This window comes from Sus scrofa, chromosome 13, assembly GCF_054392235.1.
Source record: "Sus scrofa isolate SSC_HxYL_T2T_F1_AM1 chromosome 13, Sscrofa_HxYL_maternal_Yorkshire_Landrace_v2.0, whole genome shotgun sequence".
In the NCBI taxonomy this organism is placed as follows: domain Eukaryota; kingdom Metazoa; phylum Chordata; class Mammalia; order Artiodactyla; family Suidae; genus Sus; species Sus scrofa.
The window spans coordinates 160,274,320-160,300,947 of record NC_139395.1 but is presented as its reverse complement, the minus strand read 5'-3'; the positions used below and the strand labels follow the sequence as shown (position 1 = coordinate 160,300,947).

At 39.5% G+C, this 26,628-nt stretch overlaps 1 protein-coding gene across 47 annotated transcripts in view; it reads right to left on the bottom strand.

Moving 5' to 3' along the window:
• ZBTB20 (zinc finger and BTB domain containing 20) overlaps positions 1-26,628 on the bottom strand; it is a 792,790-nt gene that overhangs the window by 98,621 nt on the left and 667,541 nt on the right. For 2 of the 47 annotated variants that reach the window (XM_021071273.2, XM_021071302.2), the window contains exon 1: positions 19,934-20,275. The exons of the other annotated variants lie outside the window; for them this stretch is intronic. The gene's annotated coding sequence lies outside the window, so the exon portion shown is untranslated. Of the gene's footprint in view, positions 1-19,933; positions 20,276-26,628 lie in introns of those variants that run through there. 47 annotated transcript variants of the gene reach the window in all.

The following is a 26,628-nucleotide window of genomic DNA, read 5'->3' as shown; positions in this document are numbered from 1 at the left end:
CCTGACATCTCTCCTAATTTAAGATGAGCTAGAGTAGGACAGGTGAGGAAGGGCCATGGAAGTTCCTCACCTATGCCTGTTTAACTTGAGTCTGTGTTGTCGAGGGGGCTAGCTGATTTGTTAAAATGTGTCCTATGATCTGACTGCATGAACCCAGAGGAGGCTAATAAAGGGAAGTCTAGGCTAACTGGGCTAAGCTAAAGTGGCCAACAGCTATTCACTCAAAAAGGACTGACCAGATCAATCTGCAGGGTATCTATAGCAGTGTTGCCTTTTATTACCATATTAAAAGCCACACATCTTATTGGGTAAAAATTATTTAAAAATAGAAGGCTTGCAAACCACAGATGCAAAATTGGTGGAAGATAACAGTGATCACCTTTGAACACTTGGTACACACCCACCGGTTTTTCATCTTATGTGGATTTCTCTACATATGTTATCTTATTTGATCCTCATGCTAACTGCAAGATTGCTATTTTGACCATTTTCTATGTGAGGTGCCAAAGGTTCAGAGAGGTTAGGTGAATATCCTCTGGTCACACAGCTAGTAGGGGCTAAGCTGGGATTCAAATCTGAGCGGTAGGACAAAAAGCCTGAGCTCGTCTCTGTGCCTTGTGCTTTTTATGGCATGGAATCAGTGTTGGGGGAACTCTGCCCAGCATCTCTGGTTAGCAGAGTGAATCGCTTTTATCATTTGCCAACATGTCATAGAAAAAACCCCAAACAACAAAAAAATTTAAAACTCCCGGCTCTAGGAGATATCCTATCAACCACCTGAAGTCTGGCTTGGTTACATATTATTTGAATATCTGACAATCTTATAAAAAGTCTAACAAGAATAAAGAATTTTCTATTTATGCTTGCTCCTGTTAGTTAACAATCTCCTAGTCCTACATATCAACGTGCCTGGAAGAGTCTCTCGCTGCCAGAAACTTATTTGAAAATGCTGAAAAGTCAGAATTTGGGGCCTATATACTGACTAATATACCAGCTGTGAATTGGCTTGAACATCAGTAATATGATATTTCCCACTACAATTTGATTTGGTTAAAATGTGTTTGAAGTTCACCCTTTTATTAACTAGAATTACCACCTCCTGTAACTGGAGGGCCCCTGAGAGCAGGCAGCATGTTCAATCCTACCGCCCACCTGCCATCAGCGCATTTCCTGGCAACAAATACTATTAAATTGACAACTACAGAAATAGGTCAAAATGTCTTTTCAGTAGTTGCTAATGTTCCCCTAATGCTCCATATACTCCCTTTGATTCTCCTGCTAACATTTTCTCTAACATCACAGGAACAGCAACTGGTAAAGAGAAATGACTAGAAGATGGAGAAGCTGGTGGCAGTGGATGGAGGAGGTCTTAGGAGTTCCCGGAATTTTCAGATAGAAAAGCTAAACTTCCCTAGGGGCCAAGGGCCAAAAACTCACTTCGCTGGTCAGTTGGGTGACCCAGAAAAAAAGGTCGTGTCCTTTAGGTGCTTTAATACCCTCCTTTGCAAAAGAGGAAACTCAAGATGACTGATTATTCAAATCTGAAAAATGTTCAGAGTTCACAGGAGATAGAAGCTTTGACTTATCTCAAAGCATTGGGGCTTGAAACTTGTTTACACCACATTTATGACCACACTGGTTGGGGACTTGGCAAGCCAAGACAGAAACATTTTTATATAAAGAAATGATACCATGGTTTCTGTGAGAGAGACCCTCTGCTATCATTTGGGGTCGATTATTCACTGTGTAAACTTACATTTTTTCCCCACGCTCTCTCTCCCAGCAAGAAAGTTTGCTTTTCTGAATTCAATTCCCATGGCGGATGGGTAGGTAGAGCTGTATCAGGATGTGGGGGATTCTAGGCAGACTAGTTTGGCTGGGGACAGTTTTGCTGTAGGCGAAGAGCAGGAGCCCTCCTTATTAATGAGGTACATTTCAATTTCCAACACTTCTTCTGAGAGGCAAACATCTCATGGGGGGGTCAAGCCATTCATGCTTGGATGCTCTAATCACTTCAATCCCCAGAGGGTTACCTCAGTGTAAAGAAGTTTTGAATTGGAGCTGGGGGAGGGGATAGGGATAATTTTGGAACTGGGGATGCTGAAGGAAAAAAAAAATCAGACAAACACAAGGGCCCTGGGCCCTGGAGGCAGAGGAGAGGAGGAAGGGAGTGGCCACGACTAAAGAGGACTCAATCCCTTTGGCAGTTTTTGCTCAGAGCCTTGTCTGGAGCTGGTGGACCACTGAAAAATCCCTTAGGTGGTGCCAAGGTCTCTGAGTAATGCTTCTGACCTCTCTGTTGTGCCATGGTTGTGCTGTGGCTAAGTCAGCACTGATTTGAAAACTTGCAAACTTCAGCCTATCTGGTTTAGGCAAATAAGGATTATTCTAATCTCCTATAATTTAAACTCACAGAGACTGCAGTCTGGCACCTCTCTATCAGATTCCTCCTGCCTGCCTTCCTTTCATGGGGGAGGGAAAACAGAGTTGTGAAAGGACAAGGGAGAAGACCAGAGATGGAAGGGGCTGACCTGCCTGAGGTTCCACCTTGAGTGAGGCTTTGTGTTAGATGAGCTTCTGGAGCCTCCAGGTAACCCTGGAGACATTGCTAGTGGTAGGAAAGATTTTACGGGTTCAGGAAGGCTAACTAGCTTAAGGTGCCCATTCAGGTTCCTTTTCTCAGCTCCCAGCTCCTCTGGCATATTTCTTCCTCGTTCTAGTATGGGTGCTTAGACACTGATTTACAAACCAGTCATCTAGAATACAGCTTTTGGGAATGTTGAGGATGCCCTGAATCATCAAAAGCATACCTGGTTGGGAGTCAGAAGCCTTGAATTCTTCTGGTTAATACTCAGTTCTAACAAATTGTCACTGAGGACAGGTCCAGGCACCTCTATGGGATCTAGCCCTGACCTTACAATCCTGTCATCCAAACTCATCAAGGTGGTGGCAGGGGTGTGAATGCATCAAATTCAGCAGAATCGTTCTCACTAGATGTCACATGTAAATTAAAGAGAAGGGCTTCCTCCTCCTATTGCTAGTTTGCGGTAAGGAGGATGAAAGGATTGATGGAAGCTGAATGCAGAAGGGGTTTGAGAAGGATGTAGAACACATGGCAATGGTAGGAGCCTAAAAGGGATAGAAGCCGAGGGCTGGAGCTGGGAGGGAAATTGTTTTTAGTGTACACTGATGTGTTTGATCACATAATGGCTGGAAAGTCCTAGTCTAGAATAACCTGAAATTTAGATGCTCTGTTTAAAATCTCAATTTAATGGCTGAAGCCTATTTTAACTATCCGATAAAGGGCAAAGACTTCACTACTCTAACTATTTCTTCCAAGATATGACTTCTACACAACCCCCCCTAAAAAAAAAAAAAAACTTGGCTGAGACCACTACAGGGTTTCTATATACAACACAAGACCATCTTGATGATAATCATCTTGAGGTGTTTGGAGGAGGGAAGGAGACATGAGTTCTTCAAATCCACATTCTATGGACAGAAATCTTCAGAGTTTAACACAGGAATTAGCTTCTGAGGAGTTGAAAAAGAGGATTGTTTTCAGTAAGAGAAGATAGGTGACTAATACCTTCAGTTGGCATGTCAGGAAAAGATAAATTCCTGGCAGGACTGGCTACTTAATCTGTGGGGCAAAAGGCAAAATGAAAATGAAAATGTGGGGCCCCTTATTAAAAAATCATTAAGGATTTCAAGACAGCAACAGCTGAGCACCAAAGCAAGCCCAGGGCCCTTCTGAGCATGGAGCTCTGTGTGACTGCATGGGCTGTACAGCCAGGAAGGTGGTCCTGATTCTATCTGTACTGTTTACACCAAGGCATTCCAGTCCCATTATCACCAAACTAAGAAATTAAATTAAGAAAGATGCACCACCACTCTTAAAACCTTCAGTTAACCTCGTCTTCTTAGGGTAAGGACACAAATGAATTCTACAGCAAGGATCAGAAAAAACTCGGGTCAGCCAATAGACGAATCTATGTTTGATAGATTACAATTGCGCTGGCTTCTGCTACATTTGTTACAGCCACCAATCCCCACTTCTGTCACAACCTAAAGAGGCCCAGGATATCAATGTCTGGGAATTGAAACATATTTTCTAAAAACATAAATTTCCCTGAAGCAAAACAAAACAAGCAGAAGTTACTATAAAGAAGTTGAGTTTCCTGGATATAAGTTCTAGCCCTGTTTTCTTTCTGGCCTTACCTTGAGCAGGTCTTGGGCATGTGCATACAGGCTCAGAAACACAGGTGAATTACTACAATAACTCTTTTCAGTTTGGGAGAAAATAGAGGAAACAGGAGAACCTGGTCTTAGCCCAGTAGGAGCTTACTGGGTTCACTAATAGTGTGCTTGCTCCCTCTCTCTCCTCTTATTATGCTAAGTTGGAGCTATGACTTCACTCTCCATGGAAGCTAAGTTTCTCTTTCCTGGATGCCTGGAATGGACCAGAGAAAAGCTATTAGAGGGTAATGGTCATGTCTAAAAAATCACATTTATTTATCTTCACCTGCCCTCCTCATGTCATTATCATTCCACTGAGGTCTGTATATAGAAAGCAGAGATTAAATCGCCAAGACGAATATCAAAAGAAGAACGGCAGCACCAAATAGATGAATGTGGCCTCTTTCCTAACGATCTTAGGGGTTTTATATTTACTGAGCCTGATTCTCGTTGGAACAGACCAGTAGCCCGGACAGATGCCTAGGATGTTTGTGTAGGCTGACGTTTCTCCTCCCCTTACTATATAGCTCTGTCCCTTTTTCTAAAAAATGTGTCTAATATAGAGAACCAGTTCACTCCTACAGGGTTATACTTTGATACTATACTGCACTTTGATTATACTTCGACCTTGATTTAGGATTTTTAAAAAGATATCTATTGGCAAAATGAAGCTTTTATTTCACTTAATAGGCTTGTACTGCCTTGAGTAAGGCCACTAGGGCCCATAAGTAGTGGGAAATTCTTTGAATCTCCATAATTACGCTTAGATTTCAAATATCTTTCATTTCACAGAGGTGATATAGGCTCACTTGTCATTGCCAAGTGTTTTAACAATTGGTAATTAGAAGAGGAGATCTTAAAATTAAAAAAAAAAGAAGTGATTGACCTTCACAACAGATGCATAGATAAAATCCCGATTCATTTATTTTGAAATTCTTCTCCCCTGCTGTAAACAGCTAGCTATAACATATACATTCATATACGTGTGCACAATCAGCCTTAGCAATACCGCTGTGAAGGAGATGAGGATAGATGGTTTTCTATTTATTTGACAAATATACTATTACACAGACAGGTTAAGTGATTTGTCCCGTACGGAAGGGTAGAGCTGGGGAAAAACAAAAAAACAAAAAATAAAAAACTGTCACTTCTACTCTTAGGTTATACCACTTTGGAATTGGGTGGCCATTATTGTTTTTGAGCACCGTGATCTAAATAATTGGTAAGACAATTTTCCTGAAAAAAAGATTTTAAACTTTCTCCCCCCAACCCCCTGTGCCCCCGTGGTACTTTCTTTCTCCCTGTCTCCTCCTCTCCTTTGAGATTATGATAAACTATTGATAAATGTAGCTGCTCTAAGTTTATGCTTGCCCTTCATGGGTCCAGATGGATTTTAGCTCTTAAGACAGCACAAGGAGAAAAAAAAATCACCTCTGAAATGTAATATGGATAACAATGCTGGGTTGGTGGTTTGAATTAACCTTGCTGTAACAGCTGATGCAGGTACAAGTGAGGGCTTGGACTTCCCTTTCAGGAGAGCTAGTCTACTGGCTCTGAACTGACCCAACAAGAAGCAAAGATTTCTCTGAGGCAAACCTTCTCACTCCTCAGTACTCTCTTGTTCTCCTTGGATCTCAGACATGAGCCGAACCTTTTTTGCTGCACCTTTCTGTGAACTGCTGCACCTTGGAACTGTTCTCTACATTGGGGCTACATCCTCTAAGTTCTTAACTTTAGAAAGTCTTCTCTCTTTTGGTACATATTTGCATGATGCTTAACAGTGCTACACTTGATTAAAAAAAGTGGGCCTGTTATTTGGCCAAGGAAGGTTATTTTGGTATTATTTTAATTCTTTATTATCTATTTTGTTAATTATTTGTGTGAATAAAAAAAAATCCTCAATTTCTTGCCTTTTGTCATTCATGTTTCTGGTTAACATTTCCCAATGTTATCTGGCAAACACTAAGGAAATACAATTTTATTTTAATAAATCCCAACTAAAACAGAGTTGTGAAAGAAAACCATTAGAGAAAAACATATACTAAATTTTGAAGTTAAATGGAATAACAGTTACTTAATTCTGAAATATCTGCCACTCTACTCCTTTATATTAGGTTATAACGTTGCTAACAAAGTAGTTAGCCACACTGCTTTTTTTTTTTTTTTTTTTTTTTTCTAAATGAAGGCAGAAAATTGCAAGTTTCTTTTCTGATGATAAGAACTGTAACTCCTGCAGCATCACAGCACCTGAGTAGCGTCTGTGATTTGAAACGGGCTCAGTGATTTCTCTTAAAGAAGACTTGCACGATCAAGACCTTCATGAAAGCTGCTTCTGTTTAGGACCCAGACTCCAGGAGGAATGTCCTGGTTCCCTACAGAATCTTGGCTGGTTGTCATCCCATCAGGTATCCAGCCTGCAATTGCCACTCAGACATGTACAGCGTGTGTTTGGGGACAACACACAGTGGAATAGGGAGGGATGCAGAGCTCCGTCGTTTCAGTACATTGATTGTAAGGAACTAGTTATGCTGTAACTGCTTTGCTCTTTTATATTCTAGGCAACACACTGGTGAATATAATTCATAATGAACATATTCAACATTTTTTCCATCAGTTCAATACATTATTCATAAATATTAGAGATGGAAAAGACCTAGTAGATTACTGAGTCCAAACCTCCTTTCTGCACCACCCGTCCCCCCCAGCTGTTGATGCTAGCTCAAAAAACCCAAACCACAACAAATCAGGCAAAGAAAGCAACAAATTCACAAGTTTTACAAGTAAAAAGAAAGCTCCAAAGAAGCTAGTATTGAGGGTGGGTAAGTCCAAGGCCTTCCCTTCCTGCTGGTGGAGCTCTGAAGACTAAAAGTTCAGTGGCTCTTTGCTGTGAAGACGAACCAAGGGAGAAAAAAATGCCAGTTTCTCCTTTTGAGAATCATAATTCAAGGTAAAGCCCAAGAGGCAGTCCCATGTCCTTGGCCAAGTGCTTCCTATCTGTCTACAACCTGCTGTGGATTCAGGCATTCTCTTCTCCTGTTAGAACCTGAGATATTGACAATAATGATAAAAAGAAAATGTAGAAATGAATAGAGAGTTAAAACTACTAGAGAATGCTCCCTGGGATTATCTGTACTATCAAGATAGGAAAACTTTGCAGATGCTACTGTCTCTCTAGAGGAATAAATGCTTGCATTTTAATATTCTCAGCAGCTGGTTCCTGTTGAATGCCATCAGGATGATTCAGCCACCCACCAGGAACACCAGTAACAGCAAATGCACACAGAGAAATCTGCAAAACTTTCTTCTCTTGATGCCAACACTATTACTCTGGCAAAGTCAGAACTCTTTATTGAATTACCAGTTTCTACTAAATGTGACCTTGTTCGCCTCACAAATACCAGCTAACTCTCAAATAAATGGAACTTCTGGCTGATTAAGATCCAGCATTCTTCCTGATTTGAGCACACCCTGCTGTCAGCCTCTTCTCGGCTATGGCCATGTGATCTGCCCCCTTTTAATTTTCTTACTATTCACCATAACCCTGAAGAACCAGCAAGATCCATATTCACCCTGAGTCCACCTTGTATGCCATCCTGCCTAGATTTGACCCTAAGCATTTAAAGCTATATCTTTACCCTGACATGTCACATGTTATTTTGTCATTTTCACTCCCTTAGAAGTTTCTCTTTTCCACAGAATGGGGTTGTATGCCAAGAAAACAGAAATGTATACATGAACTGCATTGACCTTAGGCCTCAGTGATATGGAATTACCGTAGCACATTAAAGTTAGAGAAAAAAATGCTATACTTGCTCCTTTCTTCAAACAGGCCAGATTAGACACTAAAGGGAAGAAACACCAAAGATGACAGCTAGCTATCAAAAAGGCCTCACTGCCTCATTTTCAGGTCCCCAAAGTAAAATCTAAGGACATTCAACACAGATTCAGGTGCTCTCAACAGCCATGAAAATATATGGTTGGAGAGGGAATCTATAAATGTAATGAATACACAATTGGCTTATAACAGATGCAACTAAAATTAAATTCGATATCTTGACCTGCTCTCCAAAGTGAAAGTTTCTAGTTCAAGCTACAGACAGAGGTATAACAAGCTCATTAATCACCTGAACCAGAACTATAAGCTGACACTTCTGGGGATGCTCCAAAGAGCAATCCTAAGTGGTTGGGGGGCCTGTGGGGAACCTGAAAAGGGAGGTGGCACTGACAGCCTTCAGTGAGCAGTACTGGTATCTTTTATGGTATACATAGTTCAGTCAGGGCTGACTATTCTAAACTTTTGGGAAATAAAGGATTTCTGTAAGGAAGTACTAGGACTCATGGACTTGCACAAAAAGATTCAAAATATTTTTATTCAGTCCTCATTATATAAAAGTCACCATGTTTGTTGCTTGAAGAGATTTCTGAAGTCAATAAGCTCAATCTATGAGCTCAAGAAGAGTATTGTTGGGGAAGATTTAGAGGAAAGGGAGTATCAATAATGGTATTTACAACAACAATGACATTGAGCGATGACCATGTGCCAGTCATGGTGCTAAGCACTCTACAGACTCCATTTCAGGAATTCTCACAATATCCCAGCAAAGCAGTTATCACTTTCCTATTTATGGATGTGGAAAGTGAGGCCCTGTGAAATTTAGGGCATTGCCAAATATTACACAGACCTGCTCCTTACATTACAAGTAAACATGAAGACGGCTAGTCTATAAGACAGAATATGACAAAGGCCATGAAAAGACAGAAAATTATGGAAATAAAGGAGGCAGAATTTGCTTCTTTTGGAGAATACCAGGGAAAAGGAACGGGGTGTGGAAATGCAGCGTGCACTTAGGAAACAAGGAGTAGCCCAGTTAAAATGTGTCTAAACTTGTTGACTGAGCACCCTCTGATCAGAACTCATATTTGGATAAGACAGTAAGATACACTGATCTGTATAGGAAGATTTCTAAGGAGAAGGACTTCTTTGCAAAAGATTTTTTTGACTCCAATTTCTCAATTTTTTTTTCTTTTCTTTTTTCTTTCTTTTTCTTTTTTCTTTTTTTCGTGGGGATAGAGGAAAGAAAAGAGATGAGATACAAGTTACCTTGGAGGGGATAGGAGGCTCGAATGAGGGAAACAATAACAGCAAAAGGTGCCCAGGATACCGACACGGGTGCATTTTCTTTCGTTCCCCAGAATGTCTTATCCTTACCACACATTTGCCTGGGCCCCATCTATGGTAGGGTTATTTGTACAAGAAATAGGAACACTAAGGGCTTGGTTATGTTGCTCCTTCCTCAGTGTCTTTCTGGAGTATCATCCGCCGCTTTTTTTTTTTTTTTCTTCTTTTTTTTCTTTTTAGGGCCACACCTGTGGCATATGGAAGTTCCCAGGCTAGAGGCAGAATTGAGCCACAGCTGCTGGCCTACACCACAGCCACAACAATGCCAGATCCAAGCTGCATCTGTGACCTACACTGCTGTTGCGGCAACGACGGATCCTTAATCCACTGAGTGAGGCCAGGGATCAAACCTGCATCCTCATGAACACTAGTTGAGTTCTTAACTCACTGAGCCACAACGGGAACTTCTTTTCCACTTTATTATTATTATTATTTTTAATAAATCTGTTTTAGGAGTCAGGCTTGTGGTGTAGAAAATTTGAGTTCTAGCACAATTTGTCTTTCCCATCTTAAGGAAGTTCTATCACTTCTCTGTTTAAATTTTCTTATTAATATGGTGGAAGCCCAAGTATTCTTATTTCTTATTCTGTTAAACACCTTACCCCTTTGGTGAAAATAAAACCTTGTGCTTTTCTGAAATTTGTTCACTCTTTTCCATTTAGAATCCCCGATCCACAGAATCCAATGTATAGCACTACTAATCAGGATGAATTTGTGGAGCTTTAGTTTCTCTGTTTTTTTGTTTTTAAGGCTTTTACTTTAAATTACACATTCCAAATATGTCATTATAATATATAAAACACATATTTTAAAATATTCTACATGGTCCTGCACCAAATATTTAATATTCTTTTCTGGAGAGTTTGCTAACCCATTCACCCTTATTGAGATATCTAAGGCTCCTTTAAGCTCTAAGATGCAATGAGTATGATTCTATGATGCCGACTTTTGCTTTGTTGACACTTAAAGCAGAGCTTTTCAACTTCAAACAATAGCATAACAAGTTGCTATAACAATTACACTTATATGAATCTTTAAGCAGATGTACATAATAGCTCTTTATAATTATTATCACACTGGACAGCCAAACTTCAGAGGTTGTTAAAATTCTCTGCAAAAGTGAATTCTACAGTTGATTACATCCTATAGGGAAAAGTATTGCCTTTCTATCTACTTTTAAAATTTATTGATTTTTTTTTTGAGGTATCTATTAATTTTGCAGCTAGCTACAAGCTTTAAGCACCTCTGTTAATTCTAACCATTAGCCCCCTCTGTCACAGCTCCTGTGTCTCACCCTTCTGACCTTGCCCACTGAGGTCACTCTTCCTGATGTAATCACACTTGCTTCTTTGTAGTTACATTCGTCACAGTGCTCATTAGAATTATCATCATTCCTACTGCACCTTAGGTCAACGCAATTAAATGTGCTTATGCAATTTGTTGTCATTTTAATTTTTCAGCCAGGATTTCTTCATCTAGAAAGACAATTTTATTTTATCTGATCAATAAATAACTAGACACTAGAAAGACTGGTAGAAAATCGTTCACTAGGGCAAAATCTTAAATCTAGAGAGGTTTCTATAAGCTTGGACAGTGGGTATTTCACTGACCTTGAATCCACAGGTTCAAAACATATTGGTGTCAACTTAGTCTTTCAATCTAGTGGAACAATAAGGATAAGATATGCATGATTTATATTTATGTGTGTGTTGAATTTAATAAATTAGTCAAGAGTCAAGGTATTTTTAAAGAAATACTCAGTCTGTTCCACAGTGACTAACTTACTGACTTTCAGATATAGCCTAAAATATTCTTTTGCTGTGGCTTAAACTTTTTTTTTTTTAAGTAAAGACTGTACATAGACTGTAAGCGGCAACGCAGTTCACTGCGACTTTCTATATAGCCTTCAGTTTTTGCTCTTTCTATGGTCAGGGTATGTATCAATAAATAAATTGACAATAGTTTAAGTCTAGAAATTTTTATTTGGCTAAATTCTGAAAATATAGCTTAAATAGAGTTGAAAGCTCAGCATATCATCATTTCTTTATATTATAAGGCTTACAATGCCACCTTATAAAAGATATATTCGTTTATTTTCACGTTCAATCAAAAGTGTAGGGTTTCAGGCCTGGGAATGGATTACAGATCATTCTCTCCTGGTTATTTTTGGCTTTAAGTATATTGATCATTTTATCATTTTCTTGTTTTAAACTGCTTTAAACACAGCACAAATGTTATTCTCATCATGCCAGAAATGGGTTTGGAATTGATTTTGAGTTTCCATCAATTTTACTCTTTGCTCTCTGTGAGAAGTTTTTCACTAGCTTAAATTCAAAAGGATAGTTTTGTACAAAAGATGTCAGAGTACAACATTCAGAGATCCTTAGCTGGACAAGAAAACTCACATTTTCTCCTTTACAAAAGAATAAACATCATTGAAGTTATTACCATGGACTTTATTGAAATTAGTGAAGAATCATTCATACGAATGCTATTTCGAGGACTTCCTCCCTCTTTCTCTTCATTTAAGTGTTCGACAAAAGCATGTATCTTCTGAGAAGCTGGCCTGATTGGTCCAGGTTGGCACTGTTTCAGTGTTTGGCCTACGGTGGCTGCTTAGGAATAATTTTGTCTCATCCTCTCTATTTTCCTGGACCGTATTGGACTCAGACACGTGGTATGCAAAGGAAATCCAATTCCCTTAAAAATGCTATTTCTTTTGGTACTAAAGCTAAGCCCAGTTCTACTTGGGCCAAATGGTCTTATCAAGATTTAACAAGAGATATTCAGTAATATCTCCAATCTGGGAGAAGATCTTCTACTAAGAAAGATAATTTTTTTACATATAGGATGCATATAGTTTCACTTCTGGTAACAGGGAAGGACATGATCGAACTTATTCTATTGGTACTGAGACAAACACAACACTGATGCAAAATTTATGGCAATTATTCATGTCAACTAATTGAAAAAGAAATAAACAAGTAGTTCTTTCCATATAAAAGCAGATACTGGAGATCTATTTTCAGTTATTGCTGAAAATATTTTGGCTTCCATAAAGGCACCTTCCTAATACAGCTGCTTTGCCCTCCTCTGCGCTGTCACAATTCAGAATTTGTAACATTTCAGCCAGGTTCTCTAGACTAATTGGATGAAACAATTGTATTACAGTATGAAGATTCCTTTGCAGAATCAAATGAGAGGAGATCTGCACAGTTCAGATAGCCTGGAAGGTTTGCAGTGAACACAGCCAAAAATCCTATATGTTCCATACATCTTTCTATGTTACTATACAGTAATAATCACTTGTATAGTAAGTGCTAGGATTTAACTTCACACTTAAGAATTATCAACAAACACAGGGAGAGGTTTAGAGAGATAAACCTCATTTCCCACCTCATCCTTACTTCTCCCCTAAGCTGTTTTATGTTTCAGAATGAAATGCTTCATCTTTTTTGAAAAGTGCCAGGAAATCTCTCCTCTAGCAATCTAAGCCCTTGCTTTTACATGTGTAGTATGACACACCTAGAAACAGAGAGCCCCACAAACCAGAGTGGGACATTAATTTAAATGCAGACTTAGGGGGAAGAGCTCCATCTACTGAATCAGTTAGATCATAGTCTGCACCCTATAGTTATCCCATTCACTACTTTCAACCTCTTATAGGCTCTGGAGAACTGAAAAGTTACAGACCCCCAAAACAGCTTTCACTCTGTTGCCATTTTGGATATTTCCCAGATACCCTGAGCCCTTTCCTCTGCCCTTCCCAATTTCCAAAGCTTTCTATATTTCAATATAAAAGAAAAATGGAATGCTTTGCTGTATCAACCATCTCTGGAAAGAGGTAGAGAGCCATTGGAAATTGAAGGAAAAGCCCAGAGAGCTGAAGGAAAAGCAATAATAATACAACAACAACAACAACAACAACAACAAAATGCTCTACCTGACCTGTTGGCAGTCCAGGTAAGAAGCACAGAGACGATTAGTAGCCTACTTACTCCTCCTGCCTTGCATCATTGCTGGGGAAGTCTGCAGCCACCCAGGATCAGCTCTTCTGGGTTCTCCCCAGCTGCACAGTGTTGTGGCATTGGGAATTTGCTGTGGCTTCGTAAGATTATGGGGATGTGCTTCAGCAAGCCAAAAAAGTCACAAACAAAATTCAGGAGAGAAAAAAAAAAAAAAAGTACAAAAACAGCTGATCTTACTGGAGAATCTCTTGGCATTTTCCTACATATGCCACAATTTTCTTTGGTATTTCCTGGTTCTGTGATCAGAAGAGTTATCACATCACGTTTATTATTGTTGTTTTTCGGGGTTGCTGGTGGTGAGGGGTGGAGTACCAAGGTAAAGATTACCTCTCCTACTTGTTTCAAAGCTTCCCAGGAGATAAGGTTAAAAAGTTTCTTCTTCAGAATATTGAAGACATATAGAAATCATATATAGGAAAAAACAGCCAGAGCCTTTTCAGATTGGGAAAGTGAAAAAACTTTTTAACCCAGTAACAAATACGGAACAAAGCAAATCGTACCTAATAAACCTAAAGGTTAATATAGCTCCGTAAAATTCAGGCGTGTATAAGACTTAAAAAATACTCTGTTAAGGTAAATTATTAGAATACAAAAAGACATTAATAAGTATATACCTATATTAAGAAATCAGGGGGAGGGAACAGTTAATTGGATTTTTAAATTACAGAAAAATAATAAAATATAATAAATTAATAGGTTTGCATTAATGCCAATCCCTTTTTTATGCAAAAATAGAATTAATGTAAAGTGGAGCTGTATCTTTGTATGTCTGTGAGTATATATATATGTATATCTGCACAAAGTATTGCTGACTGACATTTAAAGGTGATATGTGGCAGAGAAATCAAAACTTTGAATTATTTTAAATTGGGAATTTGAAATATCAGAATTAATCTGGCAAGTTTTATTCTTTTTTAAAATACATTCAATTTTCAGATTCCATTTTAAATCATGGAAAGAAAAAATTCAGAAGAGCACTGCATACATGTACAATATGTATTTTGTAAAAAATTTCATTTGCATTTCTTAGAATATTTAGTTCTCAAAAAACGGCTAATTGCCTTTTCTTCAAGCCTCTGCAAGGCAAGTTCAATTCTGAGTCAAGAATGACAAATTTCACTTCAAAATGAAATTTGTTTGGATAGTTATAAAGGCCTGAAAAATGAGATTATCTCCACCATAACTATAACAAACAGTTAATGAATAAATATATCCTGGCAAGAATCGATAAGAATTGCAAAGCCTGAGAGGGTCACCGCAGATTTGAGAAAGGTAACCAACTGAGGAAACATCAAACGGAGTTAATGGAGATAAAGCATTCTGAAAAATGGAAAGTGTTAACAATCCTTGACAGGAAAGAATATACTTCTACAGGGGTGACAACACCAAAATGAAACAAAACAACCAAAAACAACTGGAAATATATATCTCCTGGAGCAAAGGAGGACTACTTATTCAGCAAGAGGAGAACCTACTTCTTTGTCATTCCCTTTGGAAGCCTGGCTTAAAAAAAGAAGGGAAAAAAAAAAAAAAAAAAGGTTGCACAAAAGATACATGTGTTCTTTTTCTGGTATTATTACAGGCCCACCTAGATTTAGCTTTCGATTCCAGATGAGATCAGGCATGTTCAGACTAGCACATCTTTGCTCTGTAAGCACAGAGCTGCTATCATTTCACTGGCAAATTCTCGGATCCCCAAATTTATGCACAATAGATGCCCTTAAAAATCTGCAAATTTTCTGCTTCAGTCAAATAGCTCATTGAATTCAATTTTTTCTTAATTTACTCTGCTAGTATTAAGCCGAAAAGTTAGGGTAGGCGACTCCCATAAGAAAGGAAAGTTGAATAGTACTTACCCTAAGTATAGTGTGCCAGCCTTAATGGGGACCTCTACTTTTGCTCTATGGTTTTTAGAAGGGAATCCAGGTCTAAACTCAGCTCTCGCCCTTTTCCCTTCTGGAAAACTGAGTAGACTCACTGAAGGTGGCTGTGAGAAAGATCTTACAAAATCAACAGCCTTACCTGTGGCCATTCAGAAGACTGCACTTTGGTGTGTGTTTAAAACTATGAATAAAGTCAGATACAGCGCATGCTCAGCAGGCAATTTAAAAATATTTATAACATTGTTGTTTCAAAAACAAATTTCCTCAAACAAAGCAAAACTCACATTTCTTATCCATGCCAAGTTTAACGTTCTGAGACAAAGCTGTTTTGGAGTTTTCCGCTGGGGGAGAAAAGGGCTTCTAAAATTTTTTGTTGAACGAAAAATAGTTTTCTCTTCCCTTTTGGGTAGTCTGAAAGAGGTGGAATAAAACTGCCTCTAAGTTCCAACAAAATCCACCTCGGGCTAAGATGAGGCATTAGAAATGTAAGGCCCGTAAAAAATAATTTTGGGGAGAGTGACAAGGAACTAAAAACTATGGGTTTAAAGAATGTAATGGTCATGTGAACCTTTAAGGCAGTCTTGCTTGTTACTACACAAAACAAAAAAAATTCTGATACAAATAGGATATATTATGTTACGTAGAGATAAGTTATGCACTGAGAAGGATAATGCATAGACAACTATTTGCATACCTAGAGAAGTCAGGTTTTTCTTTTGCTAACTAAAATCTGAACTCTTGAAAAGCGAAAAGGAAATAACGTTGAAAATTTAGGAGAAACCCAGCAATAACATCAGTATAATTCCTCTTTTTACAGAGCAGGCATGGAGAGGAAGGCAATCACATATCTACTGGCTAAATGATGAGTTACAAAAAATAAAAATTGGATTAAATACAGTTTTTAAAGTCCTAACTGCAGCAGATGCCTGTGTTACCCCTGGCTGGGAATTTTTCCCCTTTCTCCTCCTTGAGTTTCTCTCTAAGTAGTCCATTTTACCATCTATCACCAAACCCTGCATGACCCCTAGATCTCACAGATCTTATTTAAACCTCTCACTTAATTCTTAAGTCTCCGAATGACTTTCAGCCCCTGTTCTACTTTCCAGGGGTGCTCAGCTGGCCTCACAAAAGCTCCACAGACACATCGTTCAGTATCTCTGACGCTTTCAAGCTCAGCAGAGGATGCCAGAAACAAAACAAAACAACAACGAAAAAAATCCCAACGATTACAAAAAAGTTTATTAAAGTGAAACTAGGAGTACAGATTTGAAGAAGTTGCTTCTACTTTTATTTCCCTCTCAGCTCAGCACAGGTGTTTCCTAACTTATACTACTGTGCATGCTGATGAGGGGGAGGGTTAAATTAAGGTGAGAGAGTGGGCCAAGGGCCGACCAGCAAGCATTTAGGATCTCCAGCCTCATGTGTTAATGGATGTGCCTAAAAATGGACCCCCCAAAAAGCCCCGAGTGAGGTTTCTTTTTGGCAAATGATTAAACCAGTATACTGAAATAATTAAAGCTTTGTCCTTAAATAAAGCATCAGATCAACAGAACAAAAACAAAGATAAAAATTGCACACACACACACATGCATGCGCGCGCGTGTGCACACATACACACACACACACACACACACACACACACACACGCACAGATACACAAAACTAGCGGGTGAGGGGAGAAGGAAATTAAATAAAAGAAAACAAACAGAGTCCTAACAGGCCATTCTCCGAAAAGGAATCTAAATAAAAAGTCATATGATATCTGATAGTGCAGGACACGTCGCCAAGAACTGGAGCGGATTGCCTACAGGAAGAAAGGGCCAGTGTATTCCAGCTCAAAGAGCTTTTCTTTCCTTCTCCTCTATTTTTTTTTCCCTTTTCTCCTCGACTGTGAATGTGTTACTCTCAGGTCAGATGCATGAAGAATCCCAGAATGACAGCTATCACCTTTCACTGTACTCCTGGCGGCACAACTGGCTGATAGGAGCTGCCTGAGTTGGGATCTGAGGGGTTGGTCAGCTTTCCCTACAGCCTCTTCCAGTAGCCCCTATGTCCCTTTCATAGACCCCCTTGGTCACATCAAAAATAGATCACCAAAAAAGGCACTAGCAAAAAACAAAACAAAAAACAAAAATGCAAGCACAATAGCCCACAGCAACAAAAGAGTTCAGGGGGTAAAAATCAGAAATAAGCCAAAAAAGGGGGAAAAAAAAAAGGCTCTTGCCTTTAATATAAAACTTTTTAAAGGCTGAGTTTCTTTTCTCTTATTCTGATGACTTTCTTTTTAAAGATCTTTTTCTCCTTAGGCACTATTAAGAGCATTAAAAATCTCTACAAAAATACAGAAAAGTCTCAAGGCAATACAAGAATTTTCCTGAAGAAAACATAACTGTAAGAGGTGAATTACCCTAGAAAAATTTGGATTTGCCAAAAGTTTCCCTAATTCTAATGTCTTTTAGCAAGTTCAAATGCAAACACTGGCCACCTAGCTCTTGTTTTTTTTCTCTGAGGGTCATTACTGAGGTAACACATGCACAGTACGGTTTCCCGAAAAGACTCCCTGTTATCAAGTTACTTCAAACATAAGGCGCTCACACCTCCCAGCCAGAAGGGTTTACTGACTAGACATCACTCTCTGCCCTGATATGTATGACACTCTTAGGAAGCCGTCATATAAGTGTATTCTAAAAATATGGAAAATGTATATATCTATATTTCCCTACAGTTTCCCTCCCCAGGGACAGGAATAGATTATATTTTCAGTGAGGGGAAGAAAAAAAAGAAAAGAGTTTTTGAATCTTGAAACAACTGTTGTAGCTGGTTTCCACTTAGGAAAATAGTTATCTACAGTTAGGTACTGTACATAATATATATTTAAGGATTTTTGTAGTGCTTGTAAATTTTCCTCCTTATTCAGTTTTGTGTTTATTAAGTATCATAAAAAGATTTCCTGATAACAATTGAAATATAAATACATTAGGAAGAGAACTTTCAGCAAGAAAACATATTCTCGAGTTTTTCTAATTCAAGAATGTTAGTAGAAAGCTATGAATGTACAGCATATAGAAAAGGTGGAATTGTTTACACATTTTGCACATACAGTTCACATGATTTCTTTCCTCTTTTGTTGGAGCATTAATTTGAAAATGATAAGCATTCTGTAATGTTTGCTACAAACACAAAATCATGGTGAAAATATACATGCATAGGCAAAAAATCAAATGGAGAACACGCAAAGCTACGTGGCAATCAGAATCGTAGAAAAATCTCTGTCTAGACTATATTTTGCTTGAACTAGTGTATCACGGATGGGGCAATGATCTCTCTGGGGGTTTTGTCATTTACGTCATTAGATTGAAACAAAAATAAAATACAAATATTTGCTTCTTCAGTACCTTTTCTTAATAACTGACAAGTGACACAAGCGGTACCTCTTAAACGGATGCAATAACTTGTGAGACCGAATGAACTAAGGTACCCCATTGGTATTTTGGAAACCCAAATCCCATAATTAACTTTTTACCCAAGTGGCAAAAGTATAAGATGTTCTTGCCACTAAATTGATTATTTTGTGGCGTCTTGTTCTCTCCTCCACAGGATTTGGGGGACCCAGAATGGGTAAAGAGATGATAAGAGAGGATGCATCCTGAACAACTTTTATTGTGAGTAGAAAAAATAGCACAGAGTGAGCATAGGAACAGTTGGATTTAGAAAGATTAAAAGAAGAGAAAAGAGCAACATATCCAACTTAATTAGTCTTTTTCCTTTTTATTTTTTATGTATATATATTGGGGTGATGGGGAGAAAAGATAACAGGATTTTTTTTTAATGTCTTTGTGTCTTTATAGAGTGAATGTTCTGTTCCTGTCTCTCTCTTTTTAGGCAAAAAACTAATAAAAATAGAAAAACATATATCAGACATTAAGCTCACTCCCCCCCCTCTTTTCCCTTTGTAAAGAACTCTTTGTTCTCTAGTGAAAATGCTGAAAAATCCCCGGGCAGCTACTCCCTGAAACAAGTGCAAAACACTTAGAGGCTTTTGGGCTGGCTGGGAGCCAGGAACCCTCCCGCTGTCTGGTTAGAAGAGGAAAAAAAGAAGAGCGAGGGAGAGGGAGAGAGGGGAAGAGATGGGGGGGCAGAGAGAGAGGATGAGAGAGAGAGAGGAAAAGAGAGAGAGAGAGAGAGAGAGAGGGAGAGAGAGAGAAATTGGAGCTTCCTTTAATAGACATAGGAAGCAGTTTTTTTTTTTTTTCTTTTTCTTTTTTTTCAAAACTGGCGGTCAAGCGTTAAGTAACTCCCGTCTAAATCCACCTGCTAGAAATGAACTTGGGTAACCCCCAGGGGTGCACAAAGACAGGGAAGACAGTAACATACTCCATACTCTTTCCCACCCTCGTTGTACTGCTTCCATTCTTTCTGCACCCATACACAAATGCCCACAGATCTCACGCCACCCCCTTACCCCCCAGCAACAAACACAGCGAAATACATGCTCCCTCAGTCTCCTTAAAAAAAAAAAAAAAAAAAAGAAAAAAGAAAAAAAAAAAAAAGGCTTTTCCATCTCGGTTGCGACACAGTGATAAGGGGTAGCGAACATCTCATACCTGGTGTGAATGCTAATCAGTCAGGAGTTCTCCTTTTCCCAAGACAGGGAACTGTTTCCTTCCAAATTTATTAGAACCTCCTCCACTGCCTCTTTGAAAAACCTTCTTTGTCACCCTCTCCCAAGTCCCGATACTTCTTTAAAAAAAAAATGGCTTCGGAGCTCCTTCTATTCTTGATATTGATTCTCTCTCTCTCCCCCCACCCCTCCTCCTCTCTCCTGTCTGTGTCTCTTCTGAGTGGTCTATTGATAAGTCCCTGGAGGCACTGGGTCAGCCTGCCCGTAGGAAACCAGACACAATGCACAAATCTCCGAGTGCCATTCTGCCATCAGCAAGCAGACCACGTTTAGGAGAGAGAGAGGAAAAAAAAAACAGTAGAGCAAGAGACAGAGAGAGAGAGAGAGGGAGAGAGAGAGAGAGAGAGGGAGAGAGAGAGAGAGACCAACGGAGGGAGGGAGAGACCGACAGAGGAAGGGGGGGGAGAGAGAGAGAGAGGGAGAGAGAGAGGGGGAGAGAGGGGGAGAGAGAGACAGAGGGAGGGAGAGACACACACGGAAGGAGAGAGAGAGTGTGAGAAAAAGACTGATTGGAACAGGAGGGAGGGAGAGAGAGAAAGGGAGAGGGAGAGAGAGCGCGAGAGGGAGAGCGACACTGCCAGTCAGGTTAATCATCCCTACTTTAATTAGCTGTTCGGCTTAGACATAAAACAATTGAATTTGAATGATCTGTCAGCAGGCTCGGCTGAACCAAAGGGGAAAAGCGAATATTACAAAAAGACTGTTGGTGTGTTCTGATAAGCAATACTGCTCGTACTGACAAATCCTCAAAGGGGGAACTATTAAAACTTACAACTAAACAAAAAGTGCAAATACAAATGGCACTAGATAGAGGTCTTTTAAAAAAATGGAGTTTTCTCCCCTAGTTTTATGAACAGGAGATATTTATGTGCAGGTACCAACATATTAGGGTCTTCATGTAATGTGTGAAAGTTTATTAACGATGATCTAGGAGTGTAGCAGACAGATGCTGCAGAGAACAAGACAGGTACAGTCGGATGCCGAGTCTAGATCTTGGAGAGAGATGGATGCTGGAAGAAGAGGCACCGTGGCAAGAAATCAGCACAGACAAAGTCAGTGGGCAGACAGGCAGACAGATTTTAGGCATGGCACGATCTCATCTAAAAAGGCAAAAGTTCTGATGCAATAATAGGTGCAAAACAATCCATCCATCCTCCTCTCCCGGGAGCACTCCAAGGTACAGTTAAAATGGATTAATCTTTGTGACAAACAGAGCTGGCAAGGCAGACTATGGCAGACACTGAAGGCGATTCGCAGACCCCGAGAACACCAGAGCCTGGAAGAGCCACAGAGATCAATCTTTCCAACGCCCTGCTTTAGCCGATGAGGAAACTGAGGCCCAGAGACTCGGGCCAATAAATCACAGAGACAACAGCAGTGTCAACAGTGGAAGCCAAGGCTCCAGTGGCCCACCAGTGCTGTTTCCATCACACCAGCCAACTTCTAGCTTTCTTGAACGATTCTGACCCAACAGGTATGGAAATCACCCCTGTCTCCAGAAAAACAAGATTTCTTCATCTATACAGTTAATGCACAGACCTCTAATTTTTAAAAATGTCTAAAGAGCTAAGTGGAAATTTTTTCTGGTTTATTTTGATTTCTAGGGATAGGGATTTAAGTGCTTAATTCATTCTCAGAGAAAAGTAGAAAAATATAACCTTGTACTGGCCCAGTCTTAGCAAGGTATAGCTGTGCCACGTTCCAACCTGGTGAAGGCCAGTTGATCTATCTACAAAGACCTCTCCCAGAGTTTGCAATTCTCTTTGTGAATATTGTCTGCTACACATCACCAACGATGTGGTTCTCTCATACAACTCATTTAAAAAATACAGGCACACTGTGGGTGAAAGAGACTGAGCCTTTCAGCTTAGAGTGGCATTTTCAATCACTGATGAGATTTTTCTACCTGGAAGATTAGCTATGGGTAACTTTTCCTATATATTTCAATTGAAACAAGCTACTAAAATAGAAAGGCGAAACTGTATTATCTGCCCACCTATTTGATGTTATCTTTTTTGGGCACACATGATCATATTCAGTAAGGATCTCCTTGACAGCAGACAATTGAAGGTAATTTTTTTCTTTTTTTAAATGGGGAAAGAGGTGCTTATTAAGAGAACAGTGCCATCAGATGTTACTGGAGAGATTAAGTCTCTTGTCCTAAAACAAGAATCATAGTGTATATGAAAGCAAAAACTCTCTCAGTCATGCTTCAGCAACGATGTTGCTACTTAGAGTGAAAGAAGAAAACTGAAAGAAATGTCAGGCACCTGGGAGCCCACTCAAAGGCAAGTAATCCGAGCGAAGTCATGGCCAGAGTAATTTGGTTTATTTGCATGCCAACCTCTTTAACAATGGCTGCTGTGACATACCTAAAACACATGGTCCACTGTCAATCAATTTAGGAGTAGGAGGAATCAGTGATTTTGACATTGGTGGGTCCTCCTGAAGGTAGGAGTACCTGATAGACAAGAACCCAGGGCACGGTAGCAAAGTGCTTAGTGAATGTGTGCTGGGTGACCTGCATGAAAGGAGAATGAGCTTTAGAGTCAAACAGTGTGTGAGTCCCTGCTACTCTTCAGAGCCTTGGTTTCCCTGTCTGTACAAGGGGGTAGTATCCATCCCATAAGATTATTTTGAGGGTGACATGATCTAACACAGATAGAAACCATGGCTGGTGATTACGTGGTAGTTTTTATTGAGGAAGGAAGAAAATGAGGGTGAAAATAAATGAAACTGCAAACTATGGATGTGCTATGTTCAAAGCATCCAAGCTTAAAGCATGAATGCACACAAGCAAAGCAAGGACCTAATACATAGACGTCTATTGGAAAGGTATAGAAAAAGTTGCTTATAGCTAATTTTCCATGTAGCAGATCTCCTCAGTGATTAGAAATACTGCTATAAACTGAAAGATTCAATCTCTTTCACCCACAGTGTGCCTATATTTTTAAAATAAGTTGTACGAGAGAAGTTCTGGAATCTAAACTTCGAGGCTTATCTGCTGGTGTTTGATCTCTTTGTTCCTAGACTTTGGTATATTTCCTGGCTAATCATCGTCACCATCATCATCATCACCATCAGCATCATCATATCACTGAATACTTGAATTGTGTTAAGCACTCTGCGAAGTACTTAACACTTTTTAAAAGCATACTTTAGTGCCACAGCAACCCTATGAATTAGGTACTACCAGTCCTCATCACATAGAAAAGGAAATCGAGGCGTAAAGAGTTCGGTGGCTTGCCCAAGAGCACATAGCTAGTCGGTGTGGAGCTGGGGATGGAATCCAGGCGAGCTGACGGTAAAGCCTGCACCCTCAGCCACAATGCTGGGCTGGTGCATGGTACGTATTCAATAAATACGTGTTGAATAAATAAGCAAATGCATAAAACACCGGTGTTTTAATTTCATTAAGATATAAGTGTAAATCTGTGCCCAATCACGTGAGAGAATCCTGTGTTCAGACTATACAATCTCACTTGAGGTGGCAGCCCTTCCAGAGAAGCCTGGGCGAGCCGTGTCCCTGCATAGTGTTGAAAATGGATGAGGTGAAGATCGCTGGCTATGACCACCCAGGGCATTAAATATCTGACGGCATTTTCAGCACTTTGAGGGTAGTGTTAGCACACGGGTTATTAATTGGCTTAATTCCAGTTTGGATAATTACATCGTGTCTCTTTAATTTTTCCCTGACTATGCCATTCTTCACTTCCTGTCACAAATGTGCTCTTTAAAAAAGCACAGGAACACACACAAACATATAGTTATATTTAAGGTTTATATGATCATCTAGCGAGTTCTTTTTTTCTAAATGATTAGTGTATAGTAGCCATGTAATGAATGAATGGGCTAAAGAACTGAAGTCATTGCAAAATAAAGATAACTACTTGAAGCTGAGATTTTCATTTGGCACCGAAATAAACAGATTTTTAAACCATTTCCTTGGTGACAGGATTCCAATCATATTTTTTTTTTTTTTTCTCATGGGCAGATATTTCAAGGGCTGATGACCTGCTGATGATAAGCTGATTTCCTTACACTACGTAGTTTCCAGCATAGAAAACAGCAATGAAAACTGATCTTTTAGAGGAGAAAGTTAAGACTAGGCCCTGAATGATACAGTATTCTGAACTCATGGGTTTTAGAACAGTCATTAATGCAGTTATTAGACCCTGACTTATTTAGCAGTTTTTTTTTTTTCTTCGCCAAACATATTACTAGAAAAAATTTCAAATTACAGAAGAAAAGGACAAGGGTTCCTAATTTAATAAGCTTAGGAAAGTTTGATAGTCGTAAACAGACACAACCCCTCTCCTTTTCTCAAAGAATTCGTGGCCTTTGAAATACTGACTGTGTCTACATGAAACCAAAGAAAGTCTCCTGGAGGAATCCATTTTAGTCGCATACACAAACAGTTAAATACATCCATGGCAGAGAATGGTTTATTAGTCCTTTTCAGTGTACATCTGTATGAATAAGACATCGAATATAAGGAACATAGAAAGCAGGAGAACAAAGGGTTAATTTATTTACTATGCATGAGAGTTTCTAGACCTTTGCTTCCTCAGCTTTTAGTTCAAAATTCCATGCATACTCTGCACATAATAATAAATGCCATAATTCAATGTATGCCATAATTTGATTTACTTTCAAGCACCTTTTCTGGTTCAGCTCTCAAAGCTTTCCTTCCTATAAACTTCCTCCAAATTATTCTTCGTGGCCCTCTGTAAATCATCATTTGAAACTGGTATTTGTGGGATGACTCGAACACCATCAGCAGATTTCTATCAAATGAGCCATCTTTCCTTTGGAGAATCAGTGGTCAACGTCCACACCCTTATTGGAGAAGGGGCCAAATCACACTAAAAAAAAGAAGACTAAAACCTGAGCCCTTTCCCACCTCTTTGACGCTTGTAATAATGACAGCAGTCACTGAGTGACTGTCCTCTAGTTTGTCAGTCCTGCCTAGAGACCAAGATCTTCAGGACAAGGCCTTTACACTCTGTTCCGTATACTGCATGTATTGTCTGTTATTACACCTGCCCATGGCGGAAGATGCTATCTCAGAAAAGCTGGAGGCAACAGCTCTTAACTCTTAGTTCTTCATATGCAACTGCAATTTATTTTTTCTGTGCCTCAAGTTTCCGATATGTAAAAGGGGTGTATTTATTGCCCCAAGACTACCGATTGGATGCTTAGACTAAAGGAGTATTGTTGGGGAGGATTTTAAGAATTAGTGAGGGAAAAGCACTTGTGCTAGAGATTTTTATAGCCTGCCACTATTTTTGTAGCAAGAAGGTCTTGGATAATACATTCTAAATTCAAAATTTAAGTGAATTTTTAATTCAAAAGAAAAGTGGACAAGATTTATACTGAATATTAGAGATAGGTAAACAAGCTCTTGGTTTTGCATTTATTTTATTTTATTTTATTTTATTTTTTTGTCTTTTTGTGATTTCTTGGGCCGCTCCCACGGCATATGGAGGTTCTCAGGCTAGGGGTCTAATTGGAGCTGTAGCTGCCAGCCTACGCCAGAGCCACAGCAACGCGGGATCCAAGCCGCATCTGCAACCTACACTACAGCTCATGGCAATGCCGGATCGTTAACCCATTGTGCAAGGGCAGGGATCGAACCCACAACCTCATGGTTCCTAGTCAGATTCATTAACCACTGCGCCAAGGCCAAGGCGGGAACTCCTTGGTTTTGCATTTAAATGTTATCTAGGAACAGCGTGATAGATTTCTATAAAAGCATGGAATCTTTGACCGAGGTGGTATTTAGGAGACTCTGGTTCTTTTGGTTTACAGGGAAGAGCTGAGTGACTTCGACATTTTATCTGGTAAGTACTGGCACTGGCCTCATCTGTTTCCTGGTCCCACTCCCTTCTCAGCCACACTGGACAAGACGGCTGTCACATTCTTGCTTTTCATAGTCCTGCCCACCGCCCTTTTGTATATATTTTATTAAAGAGTCTCTTAATTCTGGTGCTGAGAAAGGGGTTCTACATTCTGAATGTAGTCTGATGGATACACTGCAATTGGACTGTGGTGGGTTGAATAATGACCCGGAAAAAGATATTCATTTTTTTGAATCCCCAGAACCTATGAATGTTACCTTATATGGCAAAAGAGTCTTGTGGATGGGATCTAAATGTAAACACAAGGGGTCTTATAGGAGAGGGATAGGAGGGTCACAGTGAGAAGTAAGAGATGTGATGACAGAATCAAGAGGTGAAGTTATTTCTAAATAAATTTAAAAAAAAAGACTAAAACCTGAGCCCTTTCCCCACCATGAGCTAAGGAGTGCAGATGGTCTCTAGAAGCTACAAAAGGCAAGGAGATGGATTCTCACCTAAGGCTTCCAGAGGAACCAGCCTTACTATCAGCTACCTTGATCTGGATCTTATTTCGCAACACAGCTGAAACTTTTCTTAGCTTTTTTTTTTTTTTTTTAAAAAGAGATACATTACCTTGTTGCTTCAAACTGAGCTTGTGATACAAGACTTCTTACCAGCCTACAGAAAATATTGACTAGGATAGGTCAGGGGTGAGTCTCTCCCTCTTGCCTCTAAGAACTTCCCCCTAAGTTGACAGGGAGCCATCTATCTAAAGATT